Raw genomic sequence first — 18,417 nt, forward strand, 5'->3', positions numbered from 1 at the left:
AGGTGAGGTGGGGTGTTGCATAAAACAAGGGTTTCAAATTAGCTCAGATACCGTTCCATAAACCCAATATGTAATAGACAAGACCTACTCCTTGCTCATTGAAGTGGACTCAACACCCCCTGTTCACCGCCCAAGAATATATCTGACTAGTAAGAATCTTAAAACCAATGTATTGATATCCCTCTGTAAGTGAGTCAAGTGGGTGTAAAGCGGCATAAACACAGCAGTGAAAAGCAGCTAAACCCCATTATAAAAGTCAATTACTTTTAAAAACCCGTGAAACAAAGACAGTGAAAGAGAGAGAAATTCTTACAAAATTCGTTCAGGGGCTGTGATGCCACCTGGATTGACCATCTCTAGACCCACAGCTGATTGAGACATAAGGGTGGACACTCTTGGGGCTGAGAGGTTTGGTGAGGTTGGGTGAGCAAACGCAGACCCTTTAAAGTAATACTGCGTGGTATCCATCCCATGGGTCCAAAATCTCCAGGTTCAAGGGCATCTTCTTACATCGAAAACATGCATGAGAAACCCAGAAGATGGTACACCGTGTGATCGGGAAAGGTTTCTAAAACGCACCTTATTTCTCATCTCCTTGTGCTCGGGTTGGCCATTACAGTCGCTTTACTAGCAATCTCCCTCCTTGGAGAATCAACACCTTTAACCTTCTGTTCCGTACAGGTTGCAATTTGTCCTGAGGATGAACGGGAAGAGGGGGAACCAATGAGAGACTAGGTCTAGGTGTGGGGACAGGCACAGGTCACTCTATTTTCCCATCAGGAAGAAGAATTAACCACAGGCTCAGCCTGCCGCCCGGAACCGCAATAGGGCCTGAAGCAATCCTGCGCTTTTGCGGCCAGCTCCCAAGAAAGCGAGTTGAAAAATGGAGCTCAGGGGCACTGCAATTCACAAACCTGCAGAGTTATAAATGATAACTCTCGTCCACAAATATATTGAGGGAAGGCAACGAAGAGGATTTGAAAGCAAGGCAGAATTGCAGGAAACAGATTTCAGGAGGTAGAGTCGAATCGCCTTTAAAGCACAAGAAAAGAGGCAAAACCTCGACAATGATGCCCTTGGCCAAAAAGGGCGTATGCGTCTTTTCCTGAATATATTCAGGAAAAAACGCATACGCCCTTTTTGGCCAACCAAGCAACCTGGAAAGGCAAATCAGCGCTACAAAGAAGTCTCGCTTCCCATCGGTCAAAAGGGCCATGCTGAATAAAGTGTCAAAACCAGAAATGCAGGACAGGCCATGGAGAAACGGGAGCCTTGCTACGCTGATGGGCGGGATGTAAATTGCCAACAGCCACTCTGGAGAAGTGTACGGTGTGTCCTGAAACCTCTAAAAAACTCAGCTTAGAGAGCATAGGGCACTTCCACTCATGGGCGTATAAATTGGGAAAACTAAAAATCAGCAAGACACAGGCACCCCAAAGTTTAGGGCTGCTCTGTTGACAAGAACCTCCACTTCGTTACACCTTAAATATCCCAGGAAAGAGAAAAATGGATAAGGAAGTTGTGGTCCTTATGTACAATGGCATATCACTCAGCCATGAAATTAACGTCATAAGGCTAGTAGCAGCATGATGAGAGGATTTAGGTACGACGATTCTAAGTGAAATAAGTCACACAGAAAAAGACACTTATCATAAGATATCACTTATAGAGGGAATGTAAAAACCGCTACACTTGAACTGAATTACAAAACAGAACAGCGTCACACGTTTAGAAGACACACTATGGCTGCTTAAAGGGAAAGGTGAGGTGGGGTGATGCATAAAACAAGGGTTTCAAATTAGCTCAGGTACCGTTCCATAAACCCAATATGTAATAAACAAGACCTATTCCTTGCTCAGTGAACTGGACTCAACACCCCCTGTTCACCGCCCAAGAATATAACTGATTAGTAAGAATCTTAAAACCAATGTATTGATATCCCTCTGTAAGTGAGTCAAGTGGGTGTAAAGCGGCATAAACACAGCAGTGAAAACCAGCTAAACCCCATTATAAAAATCAATTACTTTTAAAAACCCATGAAACAAAGACAGTGAAAGAGAGAGAAATTCTTACAAAATTCGTTCAGGGGCTGTGATGCCACTTGGATTGACCATCTCTAGACCCACAGCAGATTGAGACATAAGGGTGGACACTCTTGGGGCTGAGAGGTTTGGTGAGGTTGGGTGAGCAAACGCAGACCCTTTAAAGTAATACTGCGTGGTACCCATCCCATGGGTCCAAAATCTCCAGGTTCAAGGGCATCTTCCTACATCGAAAACATGCATGAGAAACCCAGAAGACGGTACACCGTGTGATCGGGAAAGGTTTCTAAAACGCACCTCATTTCTCATCTCCTTGTGCTCGGGCCGGCCATTACAGCCGCTTTACTAGCAATCTCCCTCCTTGGAGAATGAGCACCTTTAACCTCCTGTTCCGTACAGGTTGCAATTTGTCCTGAGGATGAACGGGAAGAGGGGGAACCAATGAGAGACTAGGTCTAGGTGTGGGGACAGGCACAGGTCACTCTATTTTCCCATCAGGAAGAAGAATTAACCACAGGCTCAGCCTGCCGCCCGGAACCAGAATAGGGCCTGAAGCAATCCTGCGCTTTTGGGGCCAGCTCCCAAGAAAGCGAGTTGAAAAATGGAGCTAAGGGGCACTGCAATTCAAAAACCTGCAGAGTTAGAAATGATAACTCTCGTCCACAAATATATTGAGGGAAGGCAACGAAGAGGATTTGAAAGCAAGGCAGAATTGCAGGAAACAGATTTCAGGAGGTAGATTCCAATCGCCTTTAAAGCACAGGAAAAGCGGCAAAACCTCGACCATGATGCCCTTGGCCAAAAAGGGCATATGCGTTTTTTCCTGAATATATTCAGGAAAAAACGCATACGCCCTTTTTGGCCAACCAAGCAACCTGGAAAGGCAAATCAGCGCTACAAAGAAGTCTCGCTTCCCATCGGTCAAAAGGGCCATGCTGAATAAAGTGTCAAAACCAGAAATGCAGGACAGTCCATGGAGAAACGGGAGCCTTGCTACGCTGATGGGCGGGATGTAAATTGCCAACAGCCACTCTGGAGAAGTGTACGGTGTGTCCTGAAACATCTAAAAAACTCAGCATAGAGAGCATAGGGCACTTCCACTCATGGGCGTATAAATTGGGAAAACTAAAAATCAGCAAGACACAGGCACCCCAAAGTTTAGGGCTGCTCTGTTGACAAGAACCTCCACTTCATTACACCTTAAATATCCCAGGAAAGAGAAAAATGGATAAAGAAGTTGTGGTCCTTATGTACAATGGAATATCACTCAGGCATGAAATCAACGTCATAAGGCTAGTAGCAGCATGATGAGTGGATTTAGGTACGACGATTCTAAGTGAAATAAGTCACACAGAAAGACACTTATCGTAAGATATCACTTATAGAGGGAATGTAAAAACCGCTACACTTGAACTGAATTACAAAACAGAACAGAGTCCCACGTTTAGAAAACACACTATGGCTGCTTAACGGGAACGGTGAGGTGGGGTGACGCATAAAACAAGGGTTTCAAATTAGCTCAGATAGCTTTCCATAAACCCAATATGTAATAGACAAGACCTACTCCTTGCTCAGTGAACTGGACGCAAAAACCCCCTATTCACCGCCCAAGAATATATCTGACTAGGAAGAATCTTCAAAGCTATGTATTGATATCTCTCTGTAAGTGAGTCAAGTGGGTGGAAAGCAGCATAAACACAGCAGTGAAAAGCAGCTAAACCCCATTATAAAAATCAATTACTTTTAAAAACCCGTGAAACAAAGACAGTGAAAGAGAGAGAAATTCTTACAAAATTCGTTCAGGGGCTGGGATGCCACCTTTATTGACCATCTCTAGACACACAGCTGATTGAGACATAAGGGTGGACACTCTTGGGGCTGAGAGGTTTGGTGAGGTTGGGTGAGCAAACGCAGACCCTTTAAAGTAATACTGCGTGGTACCCATCCCATAGGTCCCAAATCTCCAGCTTCAAGGGCATCTTCCTACACCGAAAACATGCATGAGAAACCCAAAAGATAGTACACCATGTGATCGGGAAAGGTTTCTAAAACGCAACTCATTTCTCATCACCTTGTGGACGAGTTCGCCATTCCAGCCACTTTACTAGCAATCTTCCTCCTTGGAGAATGAGCACCTTTAACCTCCTGTTCCGTACAGGTTGCAATTTGTCCTGAGGATGAACGGGAAGAGGGGGAACCAATGAGAGACTAGGTCTAGGTGTGGGGACAGGCACAGGTCACTCTATTTTCCCATCAGGAAGAAGAATTAACCACAGGCTCAGCCTGCCGCCCGGAACCACAATAGGGCCTGAAGCAGTCCTGTGCTACTGCGGCCAGCTCCCAAGAAAGCGACTTGAAAAATGGAGCTCAGGGGCACTGCAATTCACAAACCTGCAGAGTTAGAAATGATAACTCTCGTCCACAAATATATTGAGGGAAGGCAACGAAGAGGATTTGAAAGCAAGGCAGAATTGCAGGAAACAGATTTCAGGAGGTAGATTCGAATCGCCTTTAAAGCACAGGAAAAGCGGCAAAACCTCGACCATGATGCCCTTGGCCAAAAAGGGCGTATGCGTTTTTTCCTGAATATATTCAGGAAAAAACGCATACGCCCTTTTTGGCCAACCAAGCAACCTGGAAAGGCAAATCAGCGCTACAAAGAAGTCTCGCTTCCCATCGGTCAAAAGGGCCATGCTGAATAAAGTGTCAAAACCAGAAATGCAGGACAGGCCATGGAGAAACGGGAGCCTTGCTACGCTGATGGGCGGCATATAAATTGCCAACAGCACTCTGGAGAAGTGTACGGTGTGTCCTGAAACCTCTAAAAAACTCAGCTTAGAGAGCATAGGGCACTTCCACTCATGGGCGTATAAATTGGGAAAACTAAAAATCAGCAAGACACAGGCACCCCAAAGTTTAGGGCTGCTCTGTTGACAAGAACCTCCACTTCATTACACCTTAAATATCCCAGGAAAGAGAAAAATGGATAAAGAACTTGTAGTCCTTATGTACAATGGAATATCACTCAGGTCATGAAATCAACGTCATAAGGCTAGTAGCAGCATGATGAGTGGATTTAGGTACGACGATTCTAAGTGAAATAAGTCACACAGAAAGACACTTATCGTAAGATATCACTTATAGAGGGAATGTAAAAACCGCTACACTTGAACTGAATTACAAAACAGAACAGAGTCCCACGTTTAGAAAACACACTATGGCTGCTTAACGGGAACGGTGAGGTGGGGTGATGCATAAAACAAGGGTTTCAAATTAGCTCAGATAGCTTTCCATAAACCCAATATGTAATAGACAAGACCTACTCCTTGCTCAGTGAACTGGACGCAAAAACCCCCTATTCACCGCCCAAGAATATATCTGACTAGGAAGAATCTTCAAAGCTATATATTGATATCTCTCTGTAAGTGAGTCAAGTGGGTGTAAAGCAGCATAAACACAGCAGTGAAAAGCAGCTAAACCCCATTATAAAAATCAATTACTTTTAAAAACCCGTGAAACAAAGACAGTGAAAGAGAGAGAAATTCTTACAAAATTCGTTCAGGGGCTGTGATGCCACCTGGATTGACCATATCTAGACCCACAGCTGATTGAGACATAAGGGTGGACACTCTTGGGGCTGAGAGGTTTGGTGAGGTTGGGTGAGCAAACGCAGACCCTTTAAAGTAATACTGCGTGGTACCCATCCCATAGGTCCCAAATCTCCAGCTTCAAGGGCATCTTCCTACATCGAAAACATGCATGAGAAACCCAGAAGATGGTACACCATGTGATCGGGAAAGATTTCTAAAACGCACATCATTTCTCATCTCCTTGTGCTCGGGTTCGCCATTCCAGCCGCTTTACTAGCAATCTCCCTCCTTGGAGAATCAGCACCTTTAACCTCCTGTTCCGTACAGGTTGCAAATTTGTCCTGAGGATGAACAGGAAGAGGGGGAACCAATGAGAGACTAGGTCTAGGTGTGGGGACAGGCACAGGTCACTCTATTTTCCCATCAGGAAGAAGAATTAACCACAGGCTCAGCCTGCCGCCCGGAACCAGAATAGGGCCTGAAGCAATACTGCGCTTTTGGGGCCAGCTCCCAAGAAAGCGAGTTGAAAAATGGAGCTATGGGGCACTGCAATTCAAAAACCTGCAGAGTTAGAAATGATAACTCTCGTCCACAAATATATTGAGGGAAGGCAACGAAGAGGATTTGAAAGCAAGGCAGAATTGCAGGAAACAGATTTCAGGAGGTAGATTCGAATCGCCTTTAAAGCACAGGAAAAGCGGCAAAACCTCGACCATGATGCCCTTGGCCAAAAAGGGCGTATGCGTTTTTTCCTGAATATATTCAGGAAAAAACGCATACGCCCTTTTTGGCCAACCAAGCAACCTGGAAAGGCAAATCAGCGCTACAAAGAAGTCTCGCTTCCCATCGGTCAAAAGGGCCATGCTGAATAAAGTGTCAAAACCAGAAATGCAGGACAGGCCATGGAGAAACGGGAGCCTTGCTACGCTGATGGGCGGGATGTAAATTGCCAACAGCCACTCTGGAGAAGTGTACGGTGTGTCCTGAAACCTCTAAAAAACTCAGCTTAGAGAGCATAGGGCACTTCCACTCATGGGCGTATAAATTGGGAAAACTAAAAATCAGCAAGACACAGGCACCCCAAAGTTTAGGGCTGCTCTGTTGACATGAACCTCCACTTCATTACACCTTAAATATCCCAGGAAAGAGAAAAATGGATAAAGAAGTTGTGGTCCTTATGTACAATGGAATATCACTGAGGCATGAAATCAACGTCATAAGGCTAGTAGCAGCATGATGAGTGGATTTAGGTACGACGATTCTAAGTGAAATAAGTCACACAGAAAGACACTTATCGTAAGATATCACTTATAGAGGGAATGTAAAAACCGCTACACTTGAACTGAATTACAAAACAGAACAGAGTCCCACGTTTAGAAAACACACTATGGCTGCTTAACGGGAACGGTAAGGTGGGGTGACGCATAAAACAAGGGTTTCAAATTAGCTCAGATAGCTTTCCATAAACCCAATATGTAATAGACAAGACCTACTCCTTGCTCAGTGAACTGGACGCAAAACCCCCCTATTCACCGCCCAAGAATATATCTGACTAGGAAGACTCTTCAAAGCTATGTATTGATATCTCTCTGTAAGTGAGTCAAGTGGGTGGAAAGCACCATAAAAACAGCAGTGGAAAGCACCATAAAACAGCAGTGAAAAGCAGCTAAACCCCATTATAAAAATCAATTACTTTTAAAAACCCGTGAAACAAAGACAGTGAAAGAGAGAGAAATTCTTACAAAATTCGTTCAGGGGCTGGGATGCCACCTTTATTGACCATCTCTAGACCCACAGCTGATTGAGACATAAGGGTGGACACTCTTGGGGCTGAGAGGTTTGGTGAGGTTGGGTGAGCAAACGCAGACCCTTTAAAGTAATACTGCGTGGTACCCATCCCATCGGTCCAAAATCTCCAGGTTCAAGGGCATCTTTCTACATCGAAAACATGCATGAGAAACCCAGAAGACGGTACACCGTGTGATCGGGAAAGGTTTCTAAAACGCACCTCATTTCTCATCTCCTTGTGCTCGGGCTCGCCATTACAGCCGCTTTACTAGCAATCTCCCTCCTTGGAGAATCAGCACCTTTAACCTCCTGTTCCGTACAGGTTGCAACTTTGTCCTGAGGATGAACGGGAAGAGGGGGAACCAATGAGAGACTAGGTCTAGGTGTGGGGACAGGCACAGGTCACTCTATTTTCCCATCAGGAAGAAGAATTAACCACAGGCTCAGCCTGCCGCCCGGAACCACAATAGGGCCTGAAGCAATCCTGCGCTTTTGGGGCCAGCTCCCTAGAAAGCGAGTTGAAAAATGGAGCTCAGGGGCACTGCAATTCACAAACCTGTAGAGTTATAAATGTTAACTCTCGTCCACAAATATATTGAGGGAAGGCAACGAAGAGGATTTGAAAGCAAGGCAGAATTGCAGGAAACAGATTTCAGGAGGTAGATTCGAATCACCTTTAAAGCACAGGAAAAGCGGCAAAACCTCGACCATGATGCCCTTGGCCAAAAAGGGCGTATGCGTTTTTTCCTGAATATATTCAGGAAAAAACGCATACGCCCTTTTTGGCCAACCAAGCAACCTGGAAAGGTAAATCAGCGCTACAAAGAAGTCTCGCTTCCCATCGGTCAAAAGGGCCATGCTGAATAAAGTGTCAAAACCAGAAATGCAGGACAGGCCAAGGAGAAACGGGAGTCTTGCTACGCTGATGGGCGGGATGTAAATTGCCAACAGCCACTCTGGAGAAGTGTACGGTGTGTCCTGAAACATCTAAAAAACTCAGCTTAGAGAGCATAGGGCACTTCCACTCATGGGCGTATAAATTGGGAAAACTAAAAATCAGCAAGACACAGGCACCCCAAAGTTTAGGGCTGCTCTGTTGACAAGAACCTCCACTTCGTTACACCTTAAATATCCCAGGAAAGAGAAAAATGGATAAGGAAGTTGTGGTCCTTATGTACAATGGCATATCACTCAGCCATGAAATTAACGTCATAAGGCTAGTAGCAGCATGATGAGAGGATTTAGGTACGACGATTCTAAGTGAAATAAGTCACACAGAAAAAGGCACTTATCATAAGATATCACTTATAGAGGGAATGTAAAAACCGCTACACTTGAACTGAATTACAAAACAGAACAGCGTCACACGTTTAGAAGACACACTATGGCTGCTTAACGGGAAAGGTGAGGTGGGGTGATGCATAAAACAAGGGTTTCAAATTAGCTCAGATACCGTTCCATAAACCCAATATGTAATAGACAAGACCTACTCCTTGCTCAGTGAACTGGACTCAACATCCCCTGTTCACCGCCCAAGAATATATCTGACTAGTAAGAATCTTAAAACCAATGTATTGATATCCCTCTGTAAGTGAGTCAAGTGGGTGTAAAGCGGCATAAACACAGCAGTGAAAAGCAGCTAAACCCCATTATAAAAATCAATTACTTTTAAAAACCCGTGAAACAAAGACAGTGAAAGAGAGAGAAATTCTTACAAAATTCGTTCAGGGGCTGTGATGCCACCTGGATTGACCATCTCTAGACCCACAGCTGATTGAGACATAAGGGTGGACACTCTTGGGGCTGAGAGGTTTGGTGAGGTTGGGTGAGCAAACGCAGACCCTTTAAAGTAATACTGCGTGGTATCCATCCCATGGGTCCAAAATCTCCAGGTTCAAGGGCATCTTCCTACATCGAAAACATGCATGAGAAACCCAGAAGATGGTACACCGTGTGATCGGGAAAGGTTTCTAAAACGCACCTCATTTCTCTTCTCCTTGTGCTCGGGTTGGCCATTACAGTCGCTTTACTAGCAATCTCCCTCCTTGGAGAATGAGCACCTTTAACCTCCTGTTCCGTACAGGTTGCAAATTTGTCCTGAGGATGAACGGGAAGAGGGGGAACCAATGAGAGACTAGGTCTAGGTGTGGGGACAGGCACAGGTCACTCTATTTTCCCATCAGGAAGAAGAATTAACCACAGGCTCAGCCTGCCGCCCGGAACCACAATAGGGCCTGAAGCAATCCTGCGCTTTTGCGGCCACATCCCAAGAAAGCGAGTTGAAAAATGGAGCTCAGGGGCACTGCAATTCACAAACCTGGAGAGTTAGAAACGATAACTCTCGTCCACAAATATATTGAGGGAAGGCAACGAAGCGGATTTGAAAGCAAGGCAGAATTGCAGGAAACAGATTTCAGGAGGTAGATTCGAATCGCCTTTAAAGCACAGGAAAAGCGGCAAAACCTCGACCATGATGCCCTTGGCCAAAAAGGGCGTATGCGTTTTTTCCTGAATATATTCAGCAAAAAACGCATACGCCCTTTTTGGCCAACCAAGCAACCTGGAAAGGCAGATCAGCGCTACAAAGAATTCTCGCTTCCCATCGGTCAAAAGGGCCATGCTGAATAAAGTGTCAAAACCAGAAATGCAGGACAGGCCATGGAGAAACAGGAGCCTTGCTACGCTGATGGGCGGCATGTAAAGTGCCAACAGCCACTCTGGAGAAGTGTACGGTGTGTCCTGAAACATCTAAAAAACTCAGCTTAGAGAGCATAGGGCACTTCCACTCATGGGCGTATAAATTGGGAAAACTAAAATTCAGCAAGACACAGGCACCCCAAAGTTTAGGGCTGCTCTGTTGACAAGAACCTCCACTTCATTACACCTTAAATATCCCAGGAAAGAGAAAAATGGATAAAGAAGTTGTGGTCCTTATGTACAATGGAATATCACTCAGGCATGAAATCAACGTCATAAGGCTAGTAGCAGCATGATGAGTGGATTTAGGTACGACGATTCTAAGTGAAATAAGTCACACAGAAAGACACTTATCGTAAGATATCACTTATAGAGGGAATGTAAAAACCGCTACACTTGAACTGAATTACAAAAGAGAACAGAGTCCCACGTTTAGAAAACACACTATGGCTGCTTAACGGGAACGGTGAGTTGGGGTGACGCATAAAACAAGGGTTTCAAATTAGCTCAGATAGCTTTCCATAAACCCAATATGTAATAGACAAGACCTACTCCTTGCTCAGTGAACTGGACGCAAAAACCCCCTATTCACCGCCCAAGAATATATCTGACTAGGAAGAATCTTCAAAGCTATGTATTGATATCTCTCTGTAAGTGAGTCAAGTGGGTGGAAAGCACCATAAAAACAGCAGTGAAAAGCAGCTAAACCCCATTATAAAAATCAATTACTTTTAAAAACCCGTGAAACAAAGACAGTGAAAGAGAGAGAAATTCTTACAAAATTCGTTCAGGGGCTGGGATGCCACCTTTATTGACCATCTCTAGACACACACCTGATTGAGACATAAGGGTGGACACTCTTGGGGCTGAGAGGTTTGGTGAGGTTGGGTGAGCAAACGCAGACCCTTTAAAGTAATACTGCGTGGTACCCATCCCATCGGTCCAAAATCTCCAGGTTCAAGGGCATCTTTCTACATCGAAAACATGCATGAGAAACCCAGAAGACGGTACACCGTGTGATCGGGAAAGGTTTCTAAAACGCACCTCATTTCTCATCTCCTTGTGCTCGGGCTCGCCATTACAGCCGCTTTACTAGCAATCTCCCTCCTTGGAGAATCAGCACCTTTAAACTCCTGTTCCGTACAGGTTGCAACTTTGTCCTGAGGATGAACGGGAAGAGGGGGAACCAATGAGAGACTAGGTCTAGGTGTGGGGACAGGCACAGGTCACTCTATTTTCCCATCAGGAAGAAGAATTAACCACAGGCTCAGCCTGCCGCCCGGAACCACAATAGGGCCTGAAGCAATCCTGCGCTTTTGGGGCCAGCTCCCTAGAAAGCGAGTTGAAAAATGGAGCTCAGGGGCACTGCAATTCACAAACCTGTAGAGTTATAAATGTTAACTCTCGTCCACAAATATATTGAGGGAAGGCAACGAAGAGGATTTGAAAGCAAGGCAGAATTGCAGGAAACAGATTTCAGGAGGTAGATTCGAATCACCTTTAAAGCACAGGAAAAGCGGCAAAACCTCGACCATGATGCCCTTGGCCAAAAAGGGCGTATGCGTTTTTTCCTGAATATATTCAGGAAAAAACGCATACGCCCTTTTTGGCCAACCAAGCAACCTGGAAAGGTAAATCAGCGCTACAAAGAAGTCTCGCTTCCCATCGGTCAAAAGGGCCATGCTGAATAAAGTGTCAAAACCAGAAATGCAGGACAGGCCAAGGAGAAACGGGAGCCTTGCTACGCTGATGGGCGGGATGTAAATTGCCAACAGCCACTCTGGAGAAGTGTACGGTGTGTCCTGAAACATCTAAAAAACTCAGCTTAGAGAGCATAGGGCACTTCCACTCATGGGCGTATAAATTGGGAAAACTAAAAATCAGCAAGACACAGGCACCCCAAAGTTTAGGGCTGCTCTGTTGACAAGAACCTCCACTTCGTTACACCTTAAATATCCCAGGAAAGAGAAAAATGGATAAGGAAGTTGTGGTCCTTATGTACAATGGCATATCACTCAGCCATGAAATTAACGTCATAAGGCTAGTAGCAGCATGATGAGAGGATTTAGGTACGACGATTCTAAGTGAAATAAGTCACACAGAAAAAGGCACTTATCATAAGATATCACTTATAGAGGGAATGTAAAAACCGCTACACTTGAACTGAATTACAAAACAGAACAGCGTCACACGTTTAGAAGACACACTATGGCTGCTTAACGGGAAAGGTGAGGTGGGGTGATGCATAAAACAAGGGTTTCAAATTAGCTCAGATACCGTTCCATAAACCCAATATGTAATAGACAAGACCTACTCCTTGCTCAGTGAACTGGACTCAACATCCCCTGTTCACCGCCCAAGAATATATCTGACTAGTAAGAATCTTAAAACCAATGTATTGATATCCCTCTGTAAGTGAGTCAAGTGGGTGTAAAGCGGCATAAACACAGCAGTGAAAAGCAGCTAAACCCCATTATAAAAATCAATTACTTTTAAAAACCCGTGAAACAAAGACAGTGAAAGAGAGAGAAATTCTTACAAAATTCGTTCAGGGGCTGTGATGCCACCTGGATTGACCATCTCTAGACCCACAGCTGATTGAGACATAAGGGTGGACACTCTTGGGGCTGAGAGGTTTGGTGAGGTTGGGTGAGCAAACGCAGACCCTTTAAAGTAATACTGCGTGGTATCCATCCCATGGGTCCAAAATCTCCAGGTTCAAGGGCATCTTCCTACATCGAAAACATGCATGAGAAACCCAGAAGATGGTACACCGTGTGATCGGGAAAGGTTTCTAAAACGCACCTCATTTCTCTTCTCCTTGTGCTCGGGTTGGCCATTACAGTCGCTTTACTAGCAATCTCCCTCCTTGGAGAATGAGCACCTTTAACCTCCTGTTCCGTACAGGTTGCAATTTGTCCTGATGATGAACGGGAATAGGGGGAACCAATGAGAGACTAGGTCTAGGTGTGGGGACAGGCACAGGTCACTCTATTTTCCCATCAGGAAGAAGAATTAACCAGAGGCTCAGCCGGCCGCCCGGAACCACAATAGGGCCTGAAGCAATCCTGCGCTTTTGCAGCCAGCTCCCAAGAAAGCGAGTTGAAAAATGGAGCTCAGGGGCACTGCAATTCACAAACCTGCAGAGTTATAAATGATAACTCTCGTCCACAAATATATTGAGGGAAGGCAACGAAGAGGATTTGAAAGCAAGGCAGAATTGCAGGAAACAGATTTCAGGAGGTAGAGTCGAATCGCCTTTAAAGCACAAGAAAAGAGGCAAAACCTCGACCATGATGCCCTTGGCCAAAAAGGGCGTATGCGTTTTTTCCTGAATATATTCAGGAAAAAACGCATACGCCCTTTTTGGCCAACCAAGCAACCTGGAAAGGCAAATCAGCGCTACAAAGAAGTCTCGCTTCCCATCGGTCAAAAGGGCCATGCTGAATAAAGTGTCAAAACCAGAAATGCAGGACAGGCCATGGAGAAACGGGAGCCTTGCTACGCTGATGGGCGGGATGTAAATTGCCAACAGCCACTCTGGAGAAGTGTACGGTGTGTCCTGAAACACCTAAAAAACTCAGCTTAGAGAGCATAGGGCAATTCCACTCACGGGCGTATAAATTGGGAAAACTAAAAATCAGCAAGACACAGGCACCCCAAAGTTTAGGGCTGCTCTGTTGACAAGAACCTCCACTTCAATACACCTTAAATATCCCAGGAAAGAGAAAAATGGATAAGGAAGTTGTGGTCCTTCTGTACAATGGCATATCACTCAGCCATGAAATTAACGTCATAAGGCTAGTAGCAGCATGATGAGAGGATTTAGGTACGACGATTCTAAGTGAAATAAGTCACACAGAAAAAGACACTTATCATAAGATATCACTTATAGAGGGAATGTAAAAACCGCTACACTTGAACTGAATTACAAAACAGAACAGCGTCACACGTTTAGAAGACACACTATGGCTGCTTAAAGGGAAAGGTGAGGTGGGGTGATGCATAAAACAAGGGTTTCAAATTAGCTCAGAAACCGTTCCATAAACCCAATATGTAATAAACAAGACCTATTCCTTGCTCAGTGAACTGGACTCAACACCCCCTGTTCACCGCCCAAGAATATAACTGATTAGTAAGAATCTTAAAACCAATGTATTGATATCCCTCTGTAAGTGAGTCAAGTGGGTGTAAAGCGGCATAAACACAGCAGTGAAAAGCAGCTAAACCCCATTATAAAAATCAATTACTTTTAGAAACCCGTGAAACAAAGATAGTGAAAGAGAGAGAAATTCATACAGAATTCGTTCAGGGGCTGGGATGCCACCTTTATTGACCATCTCTAGACCCACAGCTGATTGAGACATAAGGGTGGACACTCTTGGGGCTGAGAGGTTTGGAGAGGTTGGGTGAGCAAACGCAGACCGTTTAAAGTAATACTGCGTGGTACCCATCCCATGGGTCCAAAATCTCCAGGTTCAAGGGCATCTTCCTACATCGAAAACATGCATGAGAAACCCAGAAGACGGTACACCGTGTGATCGGGAAAGGTTTCTAAAACGCACCTCATTTCTCATCTCCTTGTGCTCGGGCTCGCCATTACAGCCGCTTTACTAGCAATCTCCCTCCTTGGAGAATCAGCACCTTTAAACTCCTGTTCCGTACAGGTTGCAAATTTGTCCTGAGGATGAACGGGAAGAGGGGGAACCAATGAGAGACTAGGTCTAGGTGTGGGGACAGGCACAGGTCACTCTATTTTCCCATCAGGAAGAAGAATTAACCACAGGCTCAGCCTGCCGCCCGGAACCACAATAGGGCCTGAAGCAATCCTGCGCTTTTGCGGCCACATCCCAAGAAAGCGAGTTGAAAAATGGAGCTCAGGGGCACTGCAATTCACAAACCTGGAGAGTTAGAAACGATAACTCTCGTCCACAAATATATTGAGGGAAGGCAACGAAGCGGATTTGAAAGCAAGGCAGAATTGCAGGAAACAGATTTCAGGAGGTAGATTCGAATCGCCTTTAAAGCACAGGAAAAGCGGCAAAACCTCGACCATGATGCCCTTGGCCAAAAAGGGCGTATGCGTTTTTTCCTGAATATATTCAGCAAAAAACGCATACGCCCTTTTTGGCCAACCAAGCAACCTGGAAAGGCAGATCAGCGCTACAAAGAATTCTCGCTTCCCATCGGTCAAAAGGGCCATGCTGAATAAAGTGTCAAAACCAGAAATGCAGGACAGGCCATGGAGAAACGGGAGCCTTGCTACGCTGATGGGCGGCATGTAAAGTGCCAACAGCCACTCTGGAGAAGTGTACGGTGTGTCCTGAAACATCTAAAAAACTCAGCTTAGAGAGCATAGGGCACTTCCACTCATGGGCGTATAAATTGGGAAAACTAAAATTCAGCAAGACACAGGCACCCCAAAGTTTAGGGCTGCTCTGTTGACAAGAACCTCCACTTCATTACACCTTAAATATCCCAGGAAAGAGAAAAATGGATAAAGAAGTTGTGGTCCTTATGTACAATGGAATATCACTCAGGCATGAAATCAACGTCATAAGGCTAGTAGCAGCATGATGAGTGGATTTAGGTACGACGATTCTAAGTGAAATAAGTCACACAGAAAGACACTTATCGTAAGATATCACTTATAGAGGGAATGTAAAAACCGCTACACTTGAACTGAATTACAAAAGAGAACAGAGTCCCACGTTTAGAAAACACACTATGGCTGCTTAACGGGAACGGTGAGTTGGGGTGACGCATAAAACAAGGGTTTCAAATTAGCTCAGATAGCTTTCCATAAACCCAATATGTAATAGACAAGACCTACTCCTTGCTCAGTGAACTGGACGCAAAAACCCCCTATTCACCGCCCAAGAATATATCTGACTAGGAAGAATCTTCAAAGCTATGTATTGATATCTCTCTGTAAGTGAGTCAAGTGGGTGGAAAGCACCATAAAAACAGCAGTGAAAAGCAGCTAAACCCCATTATAAAAATCAATTACTTTTAAAAACCCGTGAAACAAAGACAGTGAAAGAGAGAGAAATTCTTACAAAATTCGTTCAGGGGCTGGGATGCCACCTTTATTGACCATCTCTAGACACACACCTGATTGAGACATAAGGGTGGACACTCTTGGGGCTGAGAGGTTTGGTGAGGTTGGGTGAGCAAACGCAGACCCTTTAAAGTAATACTGCGTGGTACCCATCCCATCGGTCCAAAATCTCCAGGTTCAAGGGCATCTTTCTACATCGAATACATGCATGAGAAACCCAGAAGACGGTACACCGTGTGATCGGGAAAGGTTTCTAAAACGCACCTCATTTCTCATCTCCTTGTGCTCGGGCTCGCCATTACAGCCGCTTTACTAGCAATCTCCCTCCTTGGAGAATCAGCACCTTTAAACTCCTGTTCCGTACAGGTTGCAACTTTGTCCTGAGGATGAACGGGAAGAGGGGGAACCAATGAGAGACTAGGTCTAGGTGTGGGGACAGGCACAGGTCACTCTATTTTCCCATCAGGAAGAAGAATTAACCACAGGCTCAGGCTGCCGCCCGGAACCACAATAGGGCCTGAAGCAATCCTGCGCTTTTGGGGCCAGCTCCCTAGAAAGCGAGTTGAAAAATGGAGCTCAGGGGCACTGCAATTCACAAACCTGTAGAGTTATAAATGTTAACTCTCGTCCACAAATATATTGAGGGAAGGCAACGAAGAGGATTTGAAAGCAAGGCAGAATTGCAGGAAACAGATTTCAGGAGGTAGATTCGAATCACCTTTAAAGCACAGGAAAAGCGGCAAAACCTCGACCATGATGCCCTTGGCCAAAAAGGGCGTATGCGTTTTTTCCTGAATATATTCAGGAAAAAACGCATACGCCCTTTTTGGCCAACCAAGCAACCTGGAAAGGTAAATCAGCGCTACAAAGAAGTCTCGCTTCCCATCGGTCAAAAGGGCCATGCTGAATAAAGTGTCAAAACCAGAAATGCAGGACAGGCCAAGGAGAAACGGGAGCCTTGCTACGCTGATGGGCGGGATGTAAATTGCCAACAGCCACTCTGGAGAAGTGTACGGTGTGTCCTGAAACATCTAAAAAACTCAGCTTAGAGAGCATAGGGCACTTCCACTCATGGGCGTATAAATTGGGAAAACTAAAAATCAGCAAGACACAGGCACCCCAAAGTTTAGGGCTGCTCTGTTGACAAGAACCTCCACTTCGTTACACCTTAAATATCCCAGGAAAGAGAAAAATGGATAAGGAAGTTGTGGTCCTTATGTACAATGGCATATCACTCAGCCATGAAATTAACGTCATAAGGCTAGTAGCAGCATGATGAGAGGATTTAGGTACGACGATTCTAAGTGAAATAAGTCACACAGAAAAAGGCACTTATCATAAGATATCACTTATAGAGGGAATGTAAAAACCGCTACACTTGAACTGAATTACAAAACAGAACAGCGTCACACGTTTAGAAGACACACTATGGCTGCTTAACGGGAAAGGTGAGGTGGGGTGATGCATAAAACAAGGGTTTCAAATTAGCTCAGATACCGTTCCATAAACCCAATATGTAATAGACAAGACCTACTCCTTGCTCAGTGAACTGGACTCAACATCCCCTGTTCACCGCCCAAGAATATATCTGACTAGTAAGAATCTTAAAACCAATGTATTGATATCCCTCTGTAAGTGAGTCAAGTGGGTGTAAAGCGGCATAAACACAGCAGTGAAAAGCAGCTAAACCCCATTATAAAAATCAATTACTTTTAAAAACCCGTGAAACAAAGACAGTGAAAGAGAGAGAAATTCTTACAAAATTCGTTCAGGGGCTGTGATGCCACCTGGATTGACCATCTCTAGACCCACAGCTGATTGAGACATAAGGGTGGACACTCTTGGGGCTGAGAGGTTTGGTGAGGTTGGGTGAGCAAACGCAGACCCTTTAAAGTAATACTGCGTGGTATCCATCCCATGGGTCCAAAATCTCCAGGTTCAAGGGCATCTTCCTACATCGAAAACATGCATGAGAAACCCAGAAGATGGTACACCGTGTGATCGGGAAAGGTTTCTAAAACGCACCTCATTTCTCTTCTCCTTGTGCTCGGGTTGGCCATTACAGTCGCTTTACTAGCAATCTCCCTCCTTGGAGAATGAGCACCTTTAACCTCCTGTTCCGTACAGGTTGCAATTTGTCCTGATGATGAACGGGAATAGGGGGAACCAATGAGAGACTAGGTCTAGGTGTGGGGACAGGCACAGGTCACTCTATTTTCCCATCAGGAAGAAGAATTAA

Source organism: Balaenoptera borealis, assembly GCF_965194805.1.
Source record: "Balaenoptera borealis genome assembly, chromosome: 6".
Taxonomy (NCBI): Eukaryota; Metazoa; Chordata; class Mammalia; order Artiodactyla; family Balaenopteridae; genus Balaenoptera; species Balaenoptera borealis.